The sequence below is a fragment of the Acanthopagrus latus genome, chromosome 7 (assembly GCF_904848185.1).
Source record: "Acanthopagrus latus isolate v.2019 chromosome 7, fAcaLat1.1, whole genome shotgun sequence".
Taxonomy (NCBI): domain Eukaryota; kingdom Metazoa; phylum Chordata; class Actinopteri; order Spariformes; family Sparidae; genus Acanthopagrus; species Acanthopagrus latus.
In genome coordinates, this window is record NC_051045.1 from 10,917,125 (window position 1) to 10,931,156 (window position 14,032).

The 14,032-nt window shown below is 40.9% G+C and overlaps 1 protein-coding gene across 6 annotated transcripts in view; it reads left to right on the top strand.

Moving 5' to 3' along the window:
- dlgap4a (discs, large (Drosophila) homolog-associated protein 4a) overlaps positions 1–14,032 on the top strand; it is a 92,888-nt gene that overhangs the window by 52,895 nt on the left and 25,961 nt on the right. The window lies entirely within an intron of this gene.

The window sequence follows — 14,032 nt, forward strand, 5'->3', positions numbered from 1 at the left end:
TGCTCTATAGCAAAAACTATAATAGTGTACATTTTTTTTTAAACAAATGATCATAAACATTGTTAGTTTCTGTCCTGTGCAATCTGGATAGCATGTAGCATCTGTGCGTGTGTTGTTTCCTGCTTGTTGTTCTGTTGGCGAACAAAACCGAGTGGCTAAACACCAATGAAGTGGTGGTGGAGGTGCTAAAGAGGTTAGGAGAGAGTCTCATTGTCTTGTCCTTCCACGAAGCAATCACAGGGCCAGAGGAAGATTGTGTACGAGAGAACAGACACAGAGAGGACAGTGTGTGTGTGCGTGCGTGTGTGTGTGTGAATTTACAGTGTGTGTAGGTTTGTTTTTGTGTGTGACAAGGGGGGAAATGGAAAGGGAGGGGGAGATAAAGAGAGAAATAGGTATAAGAGAGAGGGAGGAGATGAGGGGATGGTGAGAAAGAAGGAAGAGAGGTGGCAGGCAATAAAGCGCCCCATCAATCTGGTAAATGAGTGTCCTTCCAGCAGAGGGTACTCGGAGAAATGCAGGCTGCTCCTTGTTCATCAGTCACAGGTTTAGCACTTACCCGCGCTATCTCCCCCTCCGCTCCGACGCTTCCTCACCAGAGAAAGTAGCAGTTGAACAAACGCTGCATGTATGGGTCACTCTGCAAATTAGACCCCATTTACTTACAGTATGAACTCGTCCACGTGCTTCCTTGGAAGGATCGTACCAGGTTGCAGTATAAATGATCAACCTGAATCTGACACCATTTGTGTGTCTCTTATTATAATGCGTAGGTGTTCATATGTTGTGTCCTCCATCAACCCCACTCTGTTCTATAAACCTCACCAAACTTGTAAAGTCTGTTTATATCTGCATTGATTTCTCGAGGGTAATTTATTTTGTTGCCAGTGTCCGAAAGCATGATAGTTACTGCATTCATAAAACTTTCATTCTAACAAAACCTACAAGACTATCAGCCTTATTTTTACAGCGTCTGTTAGACGTGCTCTCCAGAGTGACATTGATTCTCTGGGAACGATCTCATTTGGGTCAAACTGGTTATAATGAGGCTGCACTGATCAATATTTTTATGAACAAGGGATTAAATTACTATGTATGATGTGAAATGCAAAAAAAATGGGACTCACCAGAGTCAGCACTTTCTCTAAGCTCCACAGAGTTTTAGCCTCTTTCAGCCCATTGTTTTAGTTTGGAAGTCTGAGACTTCACTGTTTCTGTTCATGCTCATTACCCTGTTCAACCAGTTTTCGGCCATGACTGGCAGCTATTTTTGAGTAAGTGTGCTTTGATAATTAAATCTGCCGGTGAACTCAGTGAAGCATTTTTAGCAGGTGAAGAGCAAGATTGCTGTCTCAGGAGTTGGTAAAGACAAGAGGTAAAAGTCAGTGAATATTGGTCTTAGTCAAAAAATGCTAATGTTTCTCTGCACTTGCTGGATTTACCATTTATCAATGATGGTTATCATAAAGTGTTCCCATGGGTTCATCAGTGCAAAAATATCTTTTTCACCTACATGCAGTCGTGTAATTGTTGATATAAATGCATCTTAATTAGAGCCACTATGAGAGAAGAAATTAAAATGACAGTAGGAAGAGCACAGTGTCAACATAAATCAGCCATGAAGGGAACAGAAGGCACACGAATTTAGCCACAGATGGATAACTTTCATGAAAAAGTGAAATCTCTGAGGAGCTTTAGATGCATGGGGAGTTTTTAGTGGCATTCTTTGCTAAATGCACCGTTCTGCATATTTGGAAGCTTTTGTAATTTATTTTTGTTCAGAGCAAAGCCGAATGCCGTTGTCAAGGCCGAGCATTGTTGCTGGAATTGCTTTGTGATGATATGATGCTCGGAGCACAAAGCGAGCCAAGCGTTTGTCATTGTTGTCACAAGTATTGTGACTCGACCACACAATCCCATGGCTGTTAGCGGTGGCGACAATGTGAGAAACAGTAATACACTTCTGAGATGAATGTTAAGACTCTTTTCTGTGCTTGCACAATGATGCGAATGTTTGATATCAGTGTCAGTCATATAGTCATAGAGAACGAAATCATACACAGATTAGAGTTTAATGAATGGGGGATGTGGCTACTCATGTCTGCATGTTTTGTGCTCTAATATCAGCTTTCTGTAAGAGTACAATATCTACATGGCACATGGGTGGTTACTCTTTTTGTGGTGTTGCTCATTGAGCCATATTTTATTCCTTCTCTTTTACCACTGATGTGATTCACTGTACTTATCAGTGCACAAAAACTGAATGAATGTACCAAAAATCTCATTTTCTGTCGCTTGTAGAAAAACACGACTAGAAAAATGTCCCTCGGGGAAGTCGAGAGTTCTTTTGTACGATCATGATATGGCGTTCTTTCTGTCCAAGAATAAACTGGACTGTTCCCAAGAATAAATAGCAGAAAGGAACAATTGTGTGTTTAATTAGCCTTGCATCTTTGTATAATTAAACAAATGGCAAGTGAAAATTATCCTCACAGTAGATGCACACTTAACAGGAATCACCTAGAAAGGAAAATGTGGAGAGATTTGAAATTACAACTGAAAACTGGCAAGCAGCAACTTCCCGACCTTACACTGACCTATAAAGGCCACACAGTTGGGCGTCCAGACATGTTGAAAGAGGATCCAACTAAACACTTTCTGCCACTTGCTGATGGCTGACATCAGAATATTTCACTGATAACAGTAATTTACTCGATGCTTTGATTCCCTTAATAATTGCCGTGATCCTGTGGCTCACACACCTTCCCACAGCCACAGCTCTGTGGCTCTGACTTCAGACAAGAATACCCAGGAGACAGGCCCAGTTCAACGCTGTGTCCTACAGTGTTAAACAGTCCCACAGGGATGGACTCTCAAATCCTGTCTGCTCTTCTTTTAAAAGCTGCCGCACTGGGCCATCTGGCTGCAGATGAAGCAGAGCAACCTGTCCACTGCTGCGGTCTGCAGTCCTTTCAGCTCCAGTCATATTTTTAGTGAAAATAAATAGTGTTTGTGCTGCAACCCTGCAATCACCTTTCCTTTGTTTGTCTTGAATAAAGAGAGAAATACAAATTGAAAACAAGACATTCATATTTTATATTTTTGGTTTCTAGAATCCTGTTACCATGAATGACAAACTCTGAACAACAACCCATATTTGCTTTCTTGCTTCCAAACAACCACATGTCTCGTCCTTCACCCAGCTTGTTGAACAAGTGACCAAGCAAAGGAATGAAGTACACGACGCTCACTGTGAAATCTTAGTAGCCAATCAGCCGAGGCACGTTACATAGCTTATGAACGTAACTGAAAATGTCACCTTGCTCTGATTATGGTGTGGTCCTTACTCTACAGTCTACACTCTGCTAACAACACAAGAACTGCACAAGTTTGCTTAGTTTTTCTATTGTTCCCCTGCTGGTGCTCAGCCTGCCAGCTGCTGTCAAACAAATGCGTCTGGCTCTGATGAAAAGAAGCTTTTCTGATATTTACATACAGACCTCTTTTCTCCCTTATAAGACTAGTAACAATATATTTTTAAAAAATCAAGTTTTGATTATATCATGATAGGTGAAGTAATAGATATAAATATTTATCTGGTATTTTGCAGATTTGGTATTTAGATGTCTTAGTGACATGTCCTGCAATTATGTTTCTGTAAATCGTATTACTTGTAATGCGGTTCTTGGTAATCAGTTGTTGTCATGGGTAGTAAAATGTTGTAAAACTGACAGCATGTTATCTGATAAGTTTTTTAAATTTTATTTTGAACATAACTTGTATTCTGCTGCCATATATAGAATTGATTGAATTAGTGTGTGATGTAATCTGCCATGTGATTTTGTCACATGATCTTGATGAGCTTTTTCGAAAACACGTAGGCAATCCATTAATTATTAAAGGGTATTTGTTATAATCACGAGTGTCATTTTAAGTCTAGACTGCGTTCCAACATGATGGACTTCCATTATTAATAAGCTCAGTCAAACAGTCACTGTTTTATTTTTAAGTTGACTGCAAAATATGCCTAATTATATGTCATGTGATAACTAAAACATAAGCCACTGATGTCATTACATCTATCCTCAAATCCTCTGAAATTACCTAGCACACCATAACCCTGTATTTTTTGTAGTTAATGCCACACCTGACAGCTTCACCGAGGTGAACGCCAGTTAAACTGCACCGCTCCACCTACGCTGATCTCAGCTGGTTTTCTCCCTCTAAGACACTATTTTTCTTCATCCTTAGCCATGTCAGACAGGGTGCACTCTTGCATTTGTGGCAGGAATGAATGCTTGACTATAGAATTCCTTGGCCAGAAGAATTTTGCAGTGTGGACTCTGGCGTTGTCATAGTAACAGCCCATCGGCCTATGGGTAATGAAGTATTTGACATATTAAACCAACTGAAATGCAATTTCACAGGAGCAGAGATGGAATATCACCATACATGCAGTGCTGTATGTGTACAGCATCTAATGTGGTTTAGTTTATAAAGAACTTTTTGTTTTTTAGTTCAATTCCTACATCGTCTTCGCAGTTGGAAGAAATATTTTCAGACCCAGCAGTATCCCCACATGTGCTTTACATTGTTGACTGTGGATTTAAGATGTCAGACTGTTCACAAAAGAAGAGTGAAACTGTAATCATTTTTTCATGCCTTCATCTTATTGTATTCTCTTCTACTCTTGAAGCTTTGGTTATTAAAGGCTTTTTCTTTCATAATGGAGCAGCTCTCCACTTCATCACTGGGGGAAGTTAAATATGTAGATGCTGTACTGTACTATAATCCCAGTGTGTTGGCAGGCACATCATGAGCTGTGAATATATATATATAACTGAGAATGAGTCAAGCTGGTGTGTGACACAGTTAGGATTACATTTGCAGACTTGTCCCTTTTGCTGTTGCCAATAAACTCTGTCTCGCCACTGAAATCTGTAAAGTGAATGGAAAACAATGTGACCCTGGATGCATTTAGATGTTGGATAATACGCCTCCTTCTTCAAAATAGCAGGGATGGAAGAACAAATGTAAAAAAAAAAAGAAAAGAAAAAAAAAAGAAAAAGCTGTGTAAAATAAACTTAACCTCCAGCTGCTCAAAGCCCAAAAACAGCATCTAAACCCACAGAAAGATGTTCTATTTTCACTTCGCCCGCTCCATAGGCTTAGCCACTCATCTCAGTTGCAAGATGACAGCATAGTCAGGGATGAATTAGTCTGACGCTGCTCTGGCTAAACGCTGCCCATCATACCCCGTCTTGGTTGCTGCCGTAGATCCACATTTACTCTGCTTCATGTCCTTTGGTGTCAAGCACGCATCGGATCACCGACCAGCGGGAGAGCACCGACTGATCAGCTTTGTCAGAAGTGAGATGGCAGCAATAGCAATGGAAATACTCCCAGCACTCTCTCAAGATGGAGATACAGTGCGTCATCTGTGAGACGTGCACTGCGAGGCAGAGTGTTCAGTGTCAGCATACAGCCTGCTAACAGGTTTCTACAGGGCACTCTGAGGATGTGTGGATGGTGATGTCTGGAGCCTCTGCCGCTCAGGAATCCTATTGTCAGGTTCAATCAGGCGAATTCCGAGCAGCGCTGTTTTGTCGGAAATTCCCCGATTAGCAAATGTGCTCGCCAGACTTCAAGTTCGAATGTGTGTGTGAGATGCTCTGGGATTTGAAAGCTGGATGGTGGATGATAAATTTACTAGATGGTCGTTAGCATGTTGGACTTGGTGGCCCTCATAGTAGGATTTATAATTTGGCCGAACATGTTGCCATGCAGTGTGTTGTATCATAACTTAGTCATTGTTTGGCTGAACCTGATTACTCTTCAACACAAATACAGGGAAGATCCCAGAGCATCCCTCTTCCTAACCAGCAAAACATTCAGCACCTCACTGAAGAAAGAGTTGAATTATCATGTTCCTTTGACAGCAATATCCTCTAATCATGCAGAGTTCTCATCCAGAAGACAGGACTTAGTGTTAATGGCAAAAAAGAAGTGTTGAACCACGGCCTTGGTCATTGTGCCTCACTCCGGCCCCAAGCTTGTCCCAGCCCCAGCTATGACCAATGCTCCCCCTGCTGAATCTCCATTGCCCTCAAGGTCCTTTAGTAATACCAGCCTGCTCTCACAGCTGGTGAAATGGCCTGCCTCATCCACTAGCGGCAGTGACTGTTCAGAAATATTTTTTTGAATGTGTCTGATGCTCAGTTTTTCCTGTTTTTTTGGCCAGAAGTCCTGCATTTGTGTCCGCCAAGCTGTCAGATGTACTGCCCACATTTTAAGTATCCTCTTCCTCATTGAAGGCAGATGATTTTGTCACAGAACACTTAACGGACAGCTCTCTGATTTATACAGACTCGTCTTTCAACTCCACTGGCACTATGCTCGATGCAGATGGACGAGGCAAAGATAAATCCAATGTCCAAACATAAGAAAATCCATGAATTTAAACTCCTGATTAAGTTACTCACCACTTACACTCACTCATTGCTTTATTACTCCAAGAAAAAAAAGACTGGCACATTTCCAAGATGCAGGAATGCGACAACAAAATATAACTTTGTAATAAGAAAAGGTTTACATATACATTCAGAAAAAAACAGTAGACTACACGCTACCTGTTAAGTGTATTGTTGTGGGCAGGACATTGCTTTAAAGCACAGAAAAACATTTGAATGGCATCCCCAATAACTGGTCTATCTGTAGTTAAGAGCAATAATGTTGATTTATTTTCATTTTTTATAAAGCCGGTTCAGAATACATTTCACATTTCTGAATTCTGCTTCTGACATTTGCCCGAATGATTGACTAAACATGCCATGTTGAGGCTCCACGCTGCGATGTATTCAGTACTAACAGTTATAAATGTGATCCCGTGGCTTCTCCTGATCCTATTACGTTCATTGCTGGCTTCATTGCTTTGATGTTCATTCTAATTAGACCACTTTGCAGCCCTTTGTAGGAAAAAAAGAATAATATCCGCGCATTTTTAATATGACCTTGGTGTAATCCTCACAACAGCCTCTTCTCCTCTTTAAGTGTGGCTCTTAATGGACAGATACGCTCCTCCTCCAGCCCTCCGCCTTGCCCTGCCTGACCATGGCTACTGCAGTTGAACCGCTCTGCCTGGTCATGTGTAGTACGCGCTGAATCCTAAATCCTGATACCGTTGGATGCTCTAATCCGTTCACATCACAGAGAGCAAAACAGCATATTAATTTTGTTTTGTTTTTAGTGCTGGAGCCAATTTGCGTGGCGAGGGACAGCTGCTGTGAGGATTGCCTGATCTTACCTCCCGCAGGATTTATGTTGGACCATCTCTGAGAAATCCGTTTACTATGACACCTCGGGCTGCTATAGGAAGTAGCTGAAGCTGCTGTGGTTTATGGTAATGCGACTGCAAACCCCAGATACAGCAATATCTTGCTCTATGTGTTTGAATAAACACACAGTAAATCAATTACAGGGCATACTGTTTTAGATTAACCTCATTTTGTGTCTGATGTGGTCCAGATTTGTATCATGTTAATTGTGATCTGTTATCCTTTTTGTCCTCATGAATGAAACTCAGAGAGGGCTTGAAATGAGTGCACAGCAAACAACAAGGATCATGGGTTTTGTTTCATGTGCATTTGATTAAATGTGTTAAGATCACTTTCCTGCTGCATGTTGGAGAAAGTCCAGCACTCTGGGGGGTCGGATAGCTTTGAACGAGATAAACCACACGCAGCCCCCAATCAGATGGATAGATTTAATCCAGCCTGAAAAGAATTGACCCCAATAGTTTGAAAATGGGTTAGAAATGCAAGATACAGTTGTGCAGAGCACGGTGCCAGACAGCAGATTAGTTCAAAACTCAAACAAAGCAATTGTACTACTTCCTGTGGCATAGCATTGTCTGGATTGCCTTTTCTGCTTCCAGAGTAGACTGAAGCGTTTTCCTCTCTAAGCCCGAGCCCCCGGGACTATTAAAGCTTTGACAGCATTTTAAACGAGCACTGGTGGAGGATTCACCCTGGCAGCGACGAACCAATAGCATGCAGTAATTCCCTGGGGGCTCAGTGGCTGCGCTGGATATATGGGTAGCGTGTCTTAACAGTATATACACTGGGATGTGCATGCTTAGGATGCATGACACAACGGCACATGACTGCAGAGGTTAACGCACAACACGCAGCTTATTGGCTGCTTTATGTCCTGTTTCGCCTGAGACCAGTACAGTGTCAAAGTCATTTTGTCAGGGAGGGAAGTTCACAGCTCCTATCACCCACCCTACAGCTGCTGCTACAGTTGCTGCTGTTGCTGTTTCTGCCACAAAGACACATTTCTTTTCAAACCTAGAAATTTTGCCTTTTGATTGGAGGCCTATTATCTTATTAATATTCTAGTCTCACTAGCAAGTCATTGTGGTAATTTACACATCCTGACATTACCACATTATCGCATGGCTATCCAATAGGCCAATATTAGTGTTACAGCCTTTTTTGCCATTTCCATTAATTACATGCATAAATGTTAACCCGTGACATGCACTCAGTCTTGCAGAGTCACTGAACTGGATCGCTGTGGTCAGGCAGCGCTGAAGTGCTGGCACAAGATGTTACCAAATGAAAACATGCAGAGAGGAACCAGCAGCACTACAGTGAGGATAGTAAATGGCCCAAGGGAAAAGTGCAGCCGCTCTCTGTCTCTCTCTTTCTCTCTCTCTCTCTCTCTCTCTCTCTCTCTCTCTCTCTCTCTCTCTCTCTAATTACACTTCGGTGCGTGCAGTGGTGAACGAGGGAGAGCGGTGCACTGGGATCGCTTTAATGGGCAAAGCACTGATGAGAATCCTATGAACACCAAATGCTCCTAGCTCTGAATATTTCAGCAGGCGTCACATTTTGTGAGAAACATCCCCCGTGCTCAACAATGTGAAAGGAAGATGCTTTCAGATTTTATTTTTTTTTTTTTGAAGGCGTGCATGCGTGCCATCCACAAAGTTCCCTCAGCTCCCTGACAAGCCAGGCAGTGAATGAGATAAGCAGGTGTGTTGGATAGCTTCTACTTACAGTAAATACATGGGAGCAGGATGAAAGTCGTCAGCTGCTCCAGCCTGTGCTTTAATGTAAAGCATGGTTGACTAACTGTCTTCCCCACAGTCTTACCATATGAACATACGCAAAGCAGTCCCACATTATTAACTGGGTAGTCTTCAGGTCTTATTTACAACCTGAATAGAGTCATTTTTAAAAGAAACTGTGTACATCTGTAGCTCCACTGTAGATAGAAAGAACAGATAGATGGAAGTATGCACTGTTTTAACGAGTACAGTTTTCCTACAGTTGATTCTTTCCTCCAGCCATTTTAACAACCTCTGCCTCTTCCTTTGACACGTTCGACCAACACTTGGCAGTCACATCCCTTCTACAGAGAAAAATGTCCAGATAAAGCCTCTTGCGTGTATAAATGTTGTTTAAATGAACGAACGGTTGGTTGCATTTTGGATATATACTGCTACGCTGTCGGACTCACTCCGTTATATCTCAGTATCTTTAGCCTCTGGCTTTTTGGACGCTCAATTGTGCTGATAATCCTTGAATAATAGAAACAGAAATAAGTCTCATTGTGTGTTTGTACACGTGATGTTAAACCCTCCTGGTTATGGACTTGGACTATTAAGCAACACAGAAACAGAAGAGACTGGAGAGGGTGTATTGTTGTTTTTTGGTCATGTTAAAGAAAGTATCACATTTTGAGAACCAGTTTTTTCCTTCCTCTCCCAGCTGAGCATTGGATGAGAAGACTGACACCAATCTCATGCCTAGATGAAGATCAGTATCCCTCTGTTAACTATCGATTGACCCGTCTGTTTAACACACAATTATCACCAATGGCTGATTAGATTAGCTTAGCAAAAACTCTAGAGGAATTTTATCTTGTTTGTTTGATATGTATAAATACCAAAATGTAAAAATGAAAATTCTATGTTTGAAGGGAGGTTATGTGTCTTACTATTTTCAAGAAATAACTGGTCCCATCCAAGAAATAATCTGGATCTCAAGCATGAAAATAAAACACCTCAATTCTTGACAGATGAATCAAATGAGATTTAATGTGTTAATTAATAAGCTGCTATTGTGATATGTTTGGATAAAGCCAGGCCAGCAGTTTCCCCTTGTTTCCAGTCTTTGTGATAAGTTGAGCTAACCAACTGCTGGTCGTAACTTATATGTATGATTTCAGCTTTAAAATCTCCTCAAATGACTGGACCTTTGTAATGTATTGTTCAGTTGTGTACTTACTAAACATTATCCCAAATGTTTCCAACAATGTTCAAACCCAGAGAAATCCTTAATCTTAGGGGATGTTGTGTTTCATTTGGTTGCCTGTTGAGTGAGGAAGGAAGTCTGGGATCATTTGTGTTTATTTGCATTACTCACTGAGTGTTTATTCACCCCGAACAGCCAGGTTAGTTTACTGTATATCAGCCGTACGCTAGCAAGCAAAGACGCACACTGAGGATGTATGTGTCTGTGCTTTTCAATGCAAGTCAACCTCTCACTGAACTCAGCACTCAACAGAGTTCTCTCTACTTTTTACTCCTCTCTGTAACGTGATGTTCATGAAGTACATTCCCCTCCGGCTACTGTCAGCAGTCAAACATTACAGTACATAGCATCCGACAATGAAGGTCACCTCTGAGGACGGCTGCTGCAGTCAGCTTGATAAATGGGAGTGAAGATACATTTTTACAAGATTTTTAATGCCAAAGGATAAACACTATGGCTTCAGATCAGAGCAGAATCAGGTGTGACTCTGGGTGTTTATTCCTCCAGAGAATCTGGACCTGGCTCTTTCTTCCAGAGCTGGATGAAGAGGCGTGTAATTCTTTAAATATCAAACTGTTCCTTTACTGTTGATCAATCATTAAAAAGGCTCATGGAGATTCCACAATGGAAGATTAAAAGGAAATTCAAGATCTTAATAATCCAAATGAGCCTTTCTGCTCTCGCTATTCTCAGTCAGAAGAGAATAACACTTGCAACAGTCAAAAACAACACTTGCTTCAGTGACAGGAAGCCCCGATGACATAACTTTGTGACTGAAACAAGCTATTAGAAGACTCTCACCAGACAGTGGGGATAACGCATGGCTCATCCAAGGTGTTAATGCTGGAAACATGGACCCTGTACTTGTTGTAGCACAAAAGAAGAGAGATATACTTGGGGTTATCAAACACAGGATTATTGAATCTGAAATGAGTCTACGTTGTTAGGGTCAGGGGTTAAAACAAGGACAGATAAACGGCTGGATTTAAAACATGCACAGTTGATTAATTGTAGTGGACTGGAGTGTGAATGTACTGTACAAATGGCTGAAAGAGAGTGGATGACCGGGAGGAGCAATGAGAAAAAAAAGGTGATTATTGAAGGAGACTGCAAAAGCCAATACCCGGCAGCTGTATATTCACCTTTAGAACAAGGAGCGAGACCCAGATCAATACCTCTCTGTTTCTGCAGCGTCTCTCAGCTCCCTGTGCTCATCACCGGAGGCTAAAGGGGAAATGCACAGCTACAGGAGACATTTATTACAGGCCTGCTTGGTGGCTCTGTGGGACACAGCACAGCAACTCTTGGTTCTGCTTGTTAGTGGGCCTAGTGTAGATCTAACAGGGGCTGTATGTCAGCATCGGGCTACATGACATCACCTCCCAACGGGCCAATGGTGGGGGGTTTTGACAAAGTAGCAGTGATTTCACTGGCCCTGTGAGGATGATTGTTTTGTCAAAGTACATTTATGGGCAGAGCTCCTTCCCAATTTGTTAAATTTCATAGTTCTGCATAAAAATATCCCCAATGTATTCATTATGTTTCATTTCACACATTTCCGGCTTTAACTTTACCAGAAGAAACCCACAAAGTATCATCAAAGAGACTTCACACTCCTTTATCTTAGTTTGACTTAATGAAGTCAACGCTGGCAGGGAGGCACTGGTAAAAACTGTATCCACATCCAAATAATGAAGTCTAACCATACTAAAGAGCTGGGAAAAAAACTTGAGAATTAAATTTTCTTTCTTTTTATAGTCTGCATGCAGGACTTTGGATCAGTCCATTTGTATTGATTTGTGGGAGAATTGATTTTTCATTAATGCTTTCATGACTAAGTTAAACACAATTTCATGGCTGTTATTTATTAGGATCTTAAAAACTGATGTAAGTGACTAATTGATTCGGGTTCTGTGGCTCATGTTTAATTGATTTCAGTGTTTTATTTTTAACAGAATACACTGAAGCTCTCCGGTGCAACCAAATCACAAAAAATGGAACATCACAGACAGCTACAGAGGGAGGGAATTAAAAATACGATACCTAATTATACCCCCTTGCCCAGCAACAGACAGTATCTATTCAGCTGGAGTGCTTTAATTATCAAGAACATCTCTACGTTGACAGCTGAAAATTTGATGCATAGCTTAAAGGATACTATAAATATTATTACGTCCCACTGGGCTCTTTTTATTGTCAGCGCAAGCTCTAGAAACACCATTGCATAACTACAAAGTAGTTGGAACGTCTCAAACGTCTTCCAACAAAAACAATTTGCAAAGCTGCAGCCTCGATAACATTTTGTGCTTGTTTATTGTTTGTCATCTGGCTTTGATTTTCCTACACAATAATATGTGAAAGCAGTGTTGTGTAGGAGCCAACTAAGAAGTCCCAGATCTCAGATAGTCACATAAGCCCAATATGCACAGTTTACAGTTGTAGCCAGCATAATAGATAAATAAATGGTGGGTTTGGTATCAGACGACCCCTGTATCATAAAAATGTCAGTTTCGAGACACATTTGATCGAATAACTGGGAGAAGATGTTGTTAATTCTAATCACTGTTCGAATGTCTTTTCTGTTCACTGCAGGCCTTGTCTACAGCACTCTCCTTCTGACCTACTCAGACTCTGATAAGGAAAGAAGTTTTCCTTGTAACATACTGTATGTTAAAGCTTGAGACAACACTATGCTTTTTAAAAGCCCGAGTGGATCAACCATCCAGTTTTAGTTCTTCAGACCTTATCAGTAGTAAGTAGTGATGGTGGAGTGGAATCTACTCCAGCTTCTGAAAGGACATTGTTACAGGATTTGTGAGTGGGAGGATTTGGTTACAGATAGTGGCTGGATAAACCGTTTAGAAAATGACATGTAAATATCTAGTTGTAAAATAAAACTGTATGATATTGTTATTATTTTAGTTAAATATAAGAGAATACTCACTGCCTGTCATCGTATGAGTCTGAAGAGTGTTATTCATGATTTTTCAGGTAGATATAATGTGGTTTAGAAAATTAGTAAAGACAGAAACTGTTCTAATACTGTTCTCATAATTTATTGTAGCTTCACATCCACATACATAATTTATCACATTACTTTTTCTGTGTTTAAACAAGAGCTTGAAAGGAGTAATTTGTAAGATATGGCCCGAATTTCAGTTTAAAACACTCTACTAAAAAGTCTACTCACATTATCAACAGAGTGTGAAGAAACAGCAGCGTTGACATCATGTCCAAGACACGTGCTGCAGAGGTGTCTACTGAAGTAAGCATGCTAACCAGCCTGCCCTGTCCTGTCTGGCCACACCATTTTGTACTGGCAAGAGGCGAGTTTTAGCTTGGAGTTATCACTGTTGGCCCAACAAATTAATGAAATGAACTCATATTATGTCAAAAATTAAAATAGAAATTAGATAGTTTTACTTCTATTTTCCTTACTCAACTGAAAAATATAACAATACATCTGCTAAATTCAAGCTTCTCTCTTTTAACAAACTAACTCTTTTCACAATCACAACTTGGTTGATCAAAATTAATCCTCAATTCAAAGAGTATTATGTTATGTTATGTTATAATATTCCAACTGGTGTTTCTCTCACTGCGCCCCTCTGACATCCCCGCATGCCATGTCTTGTCATAATCTGGGACAGAACTGCTGCAAATCACCTCACACTGACCTCTTGGTGGCTGTGTTCAGTCCCAGTTTGGGG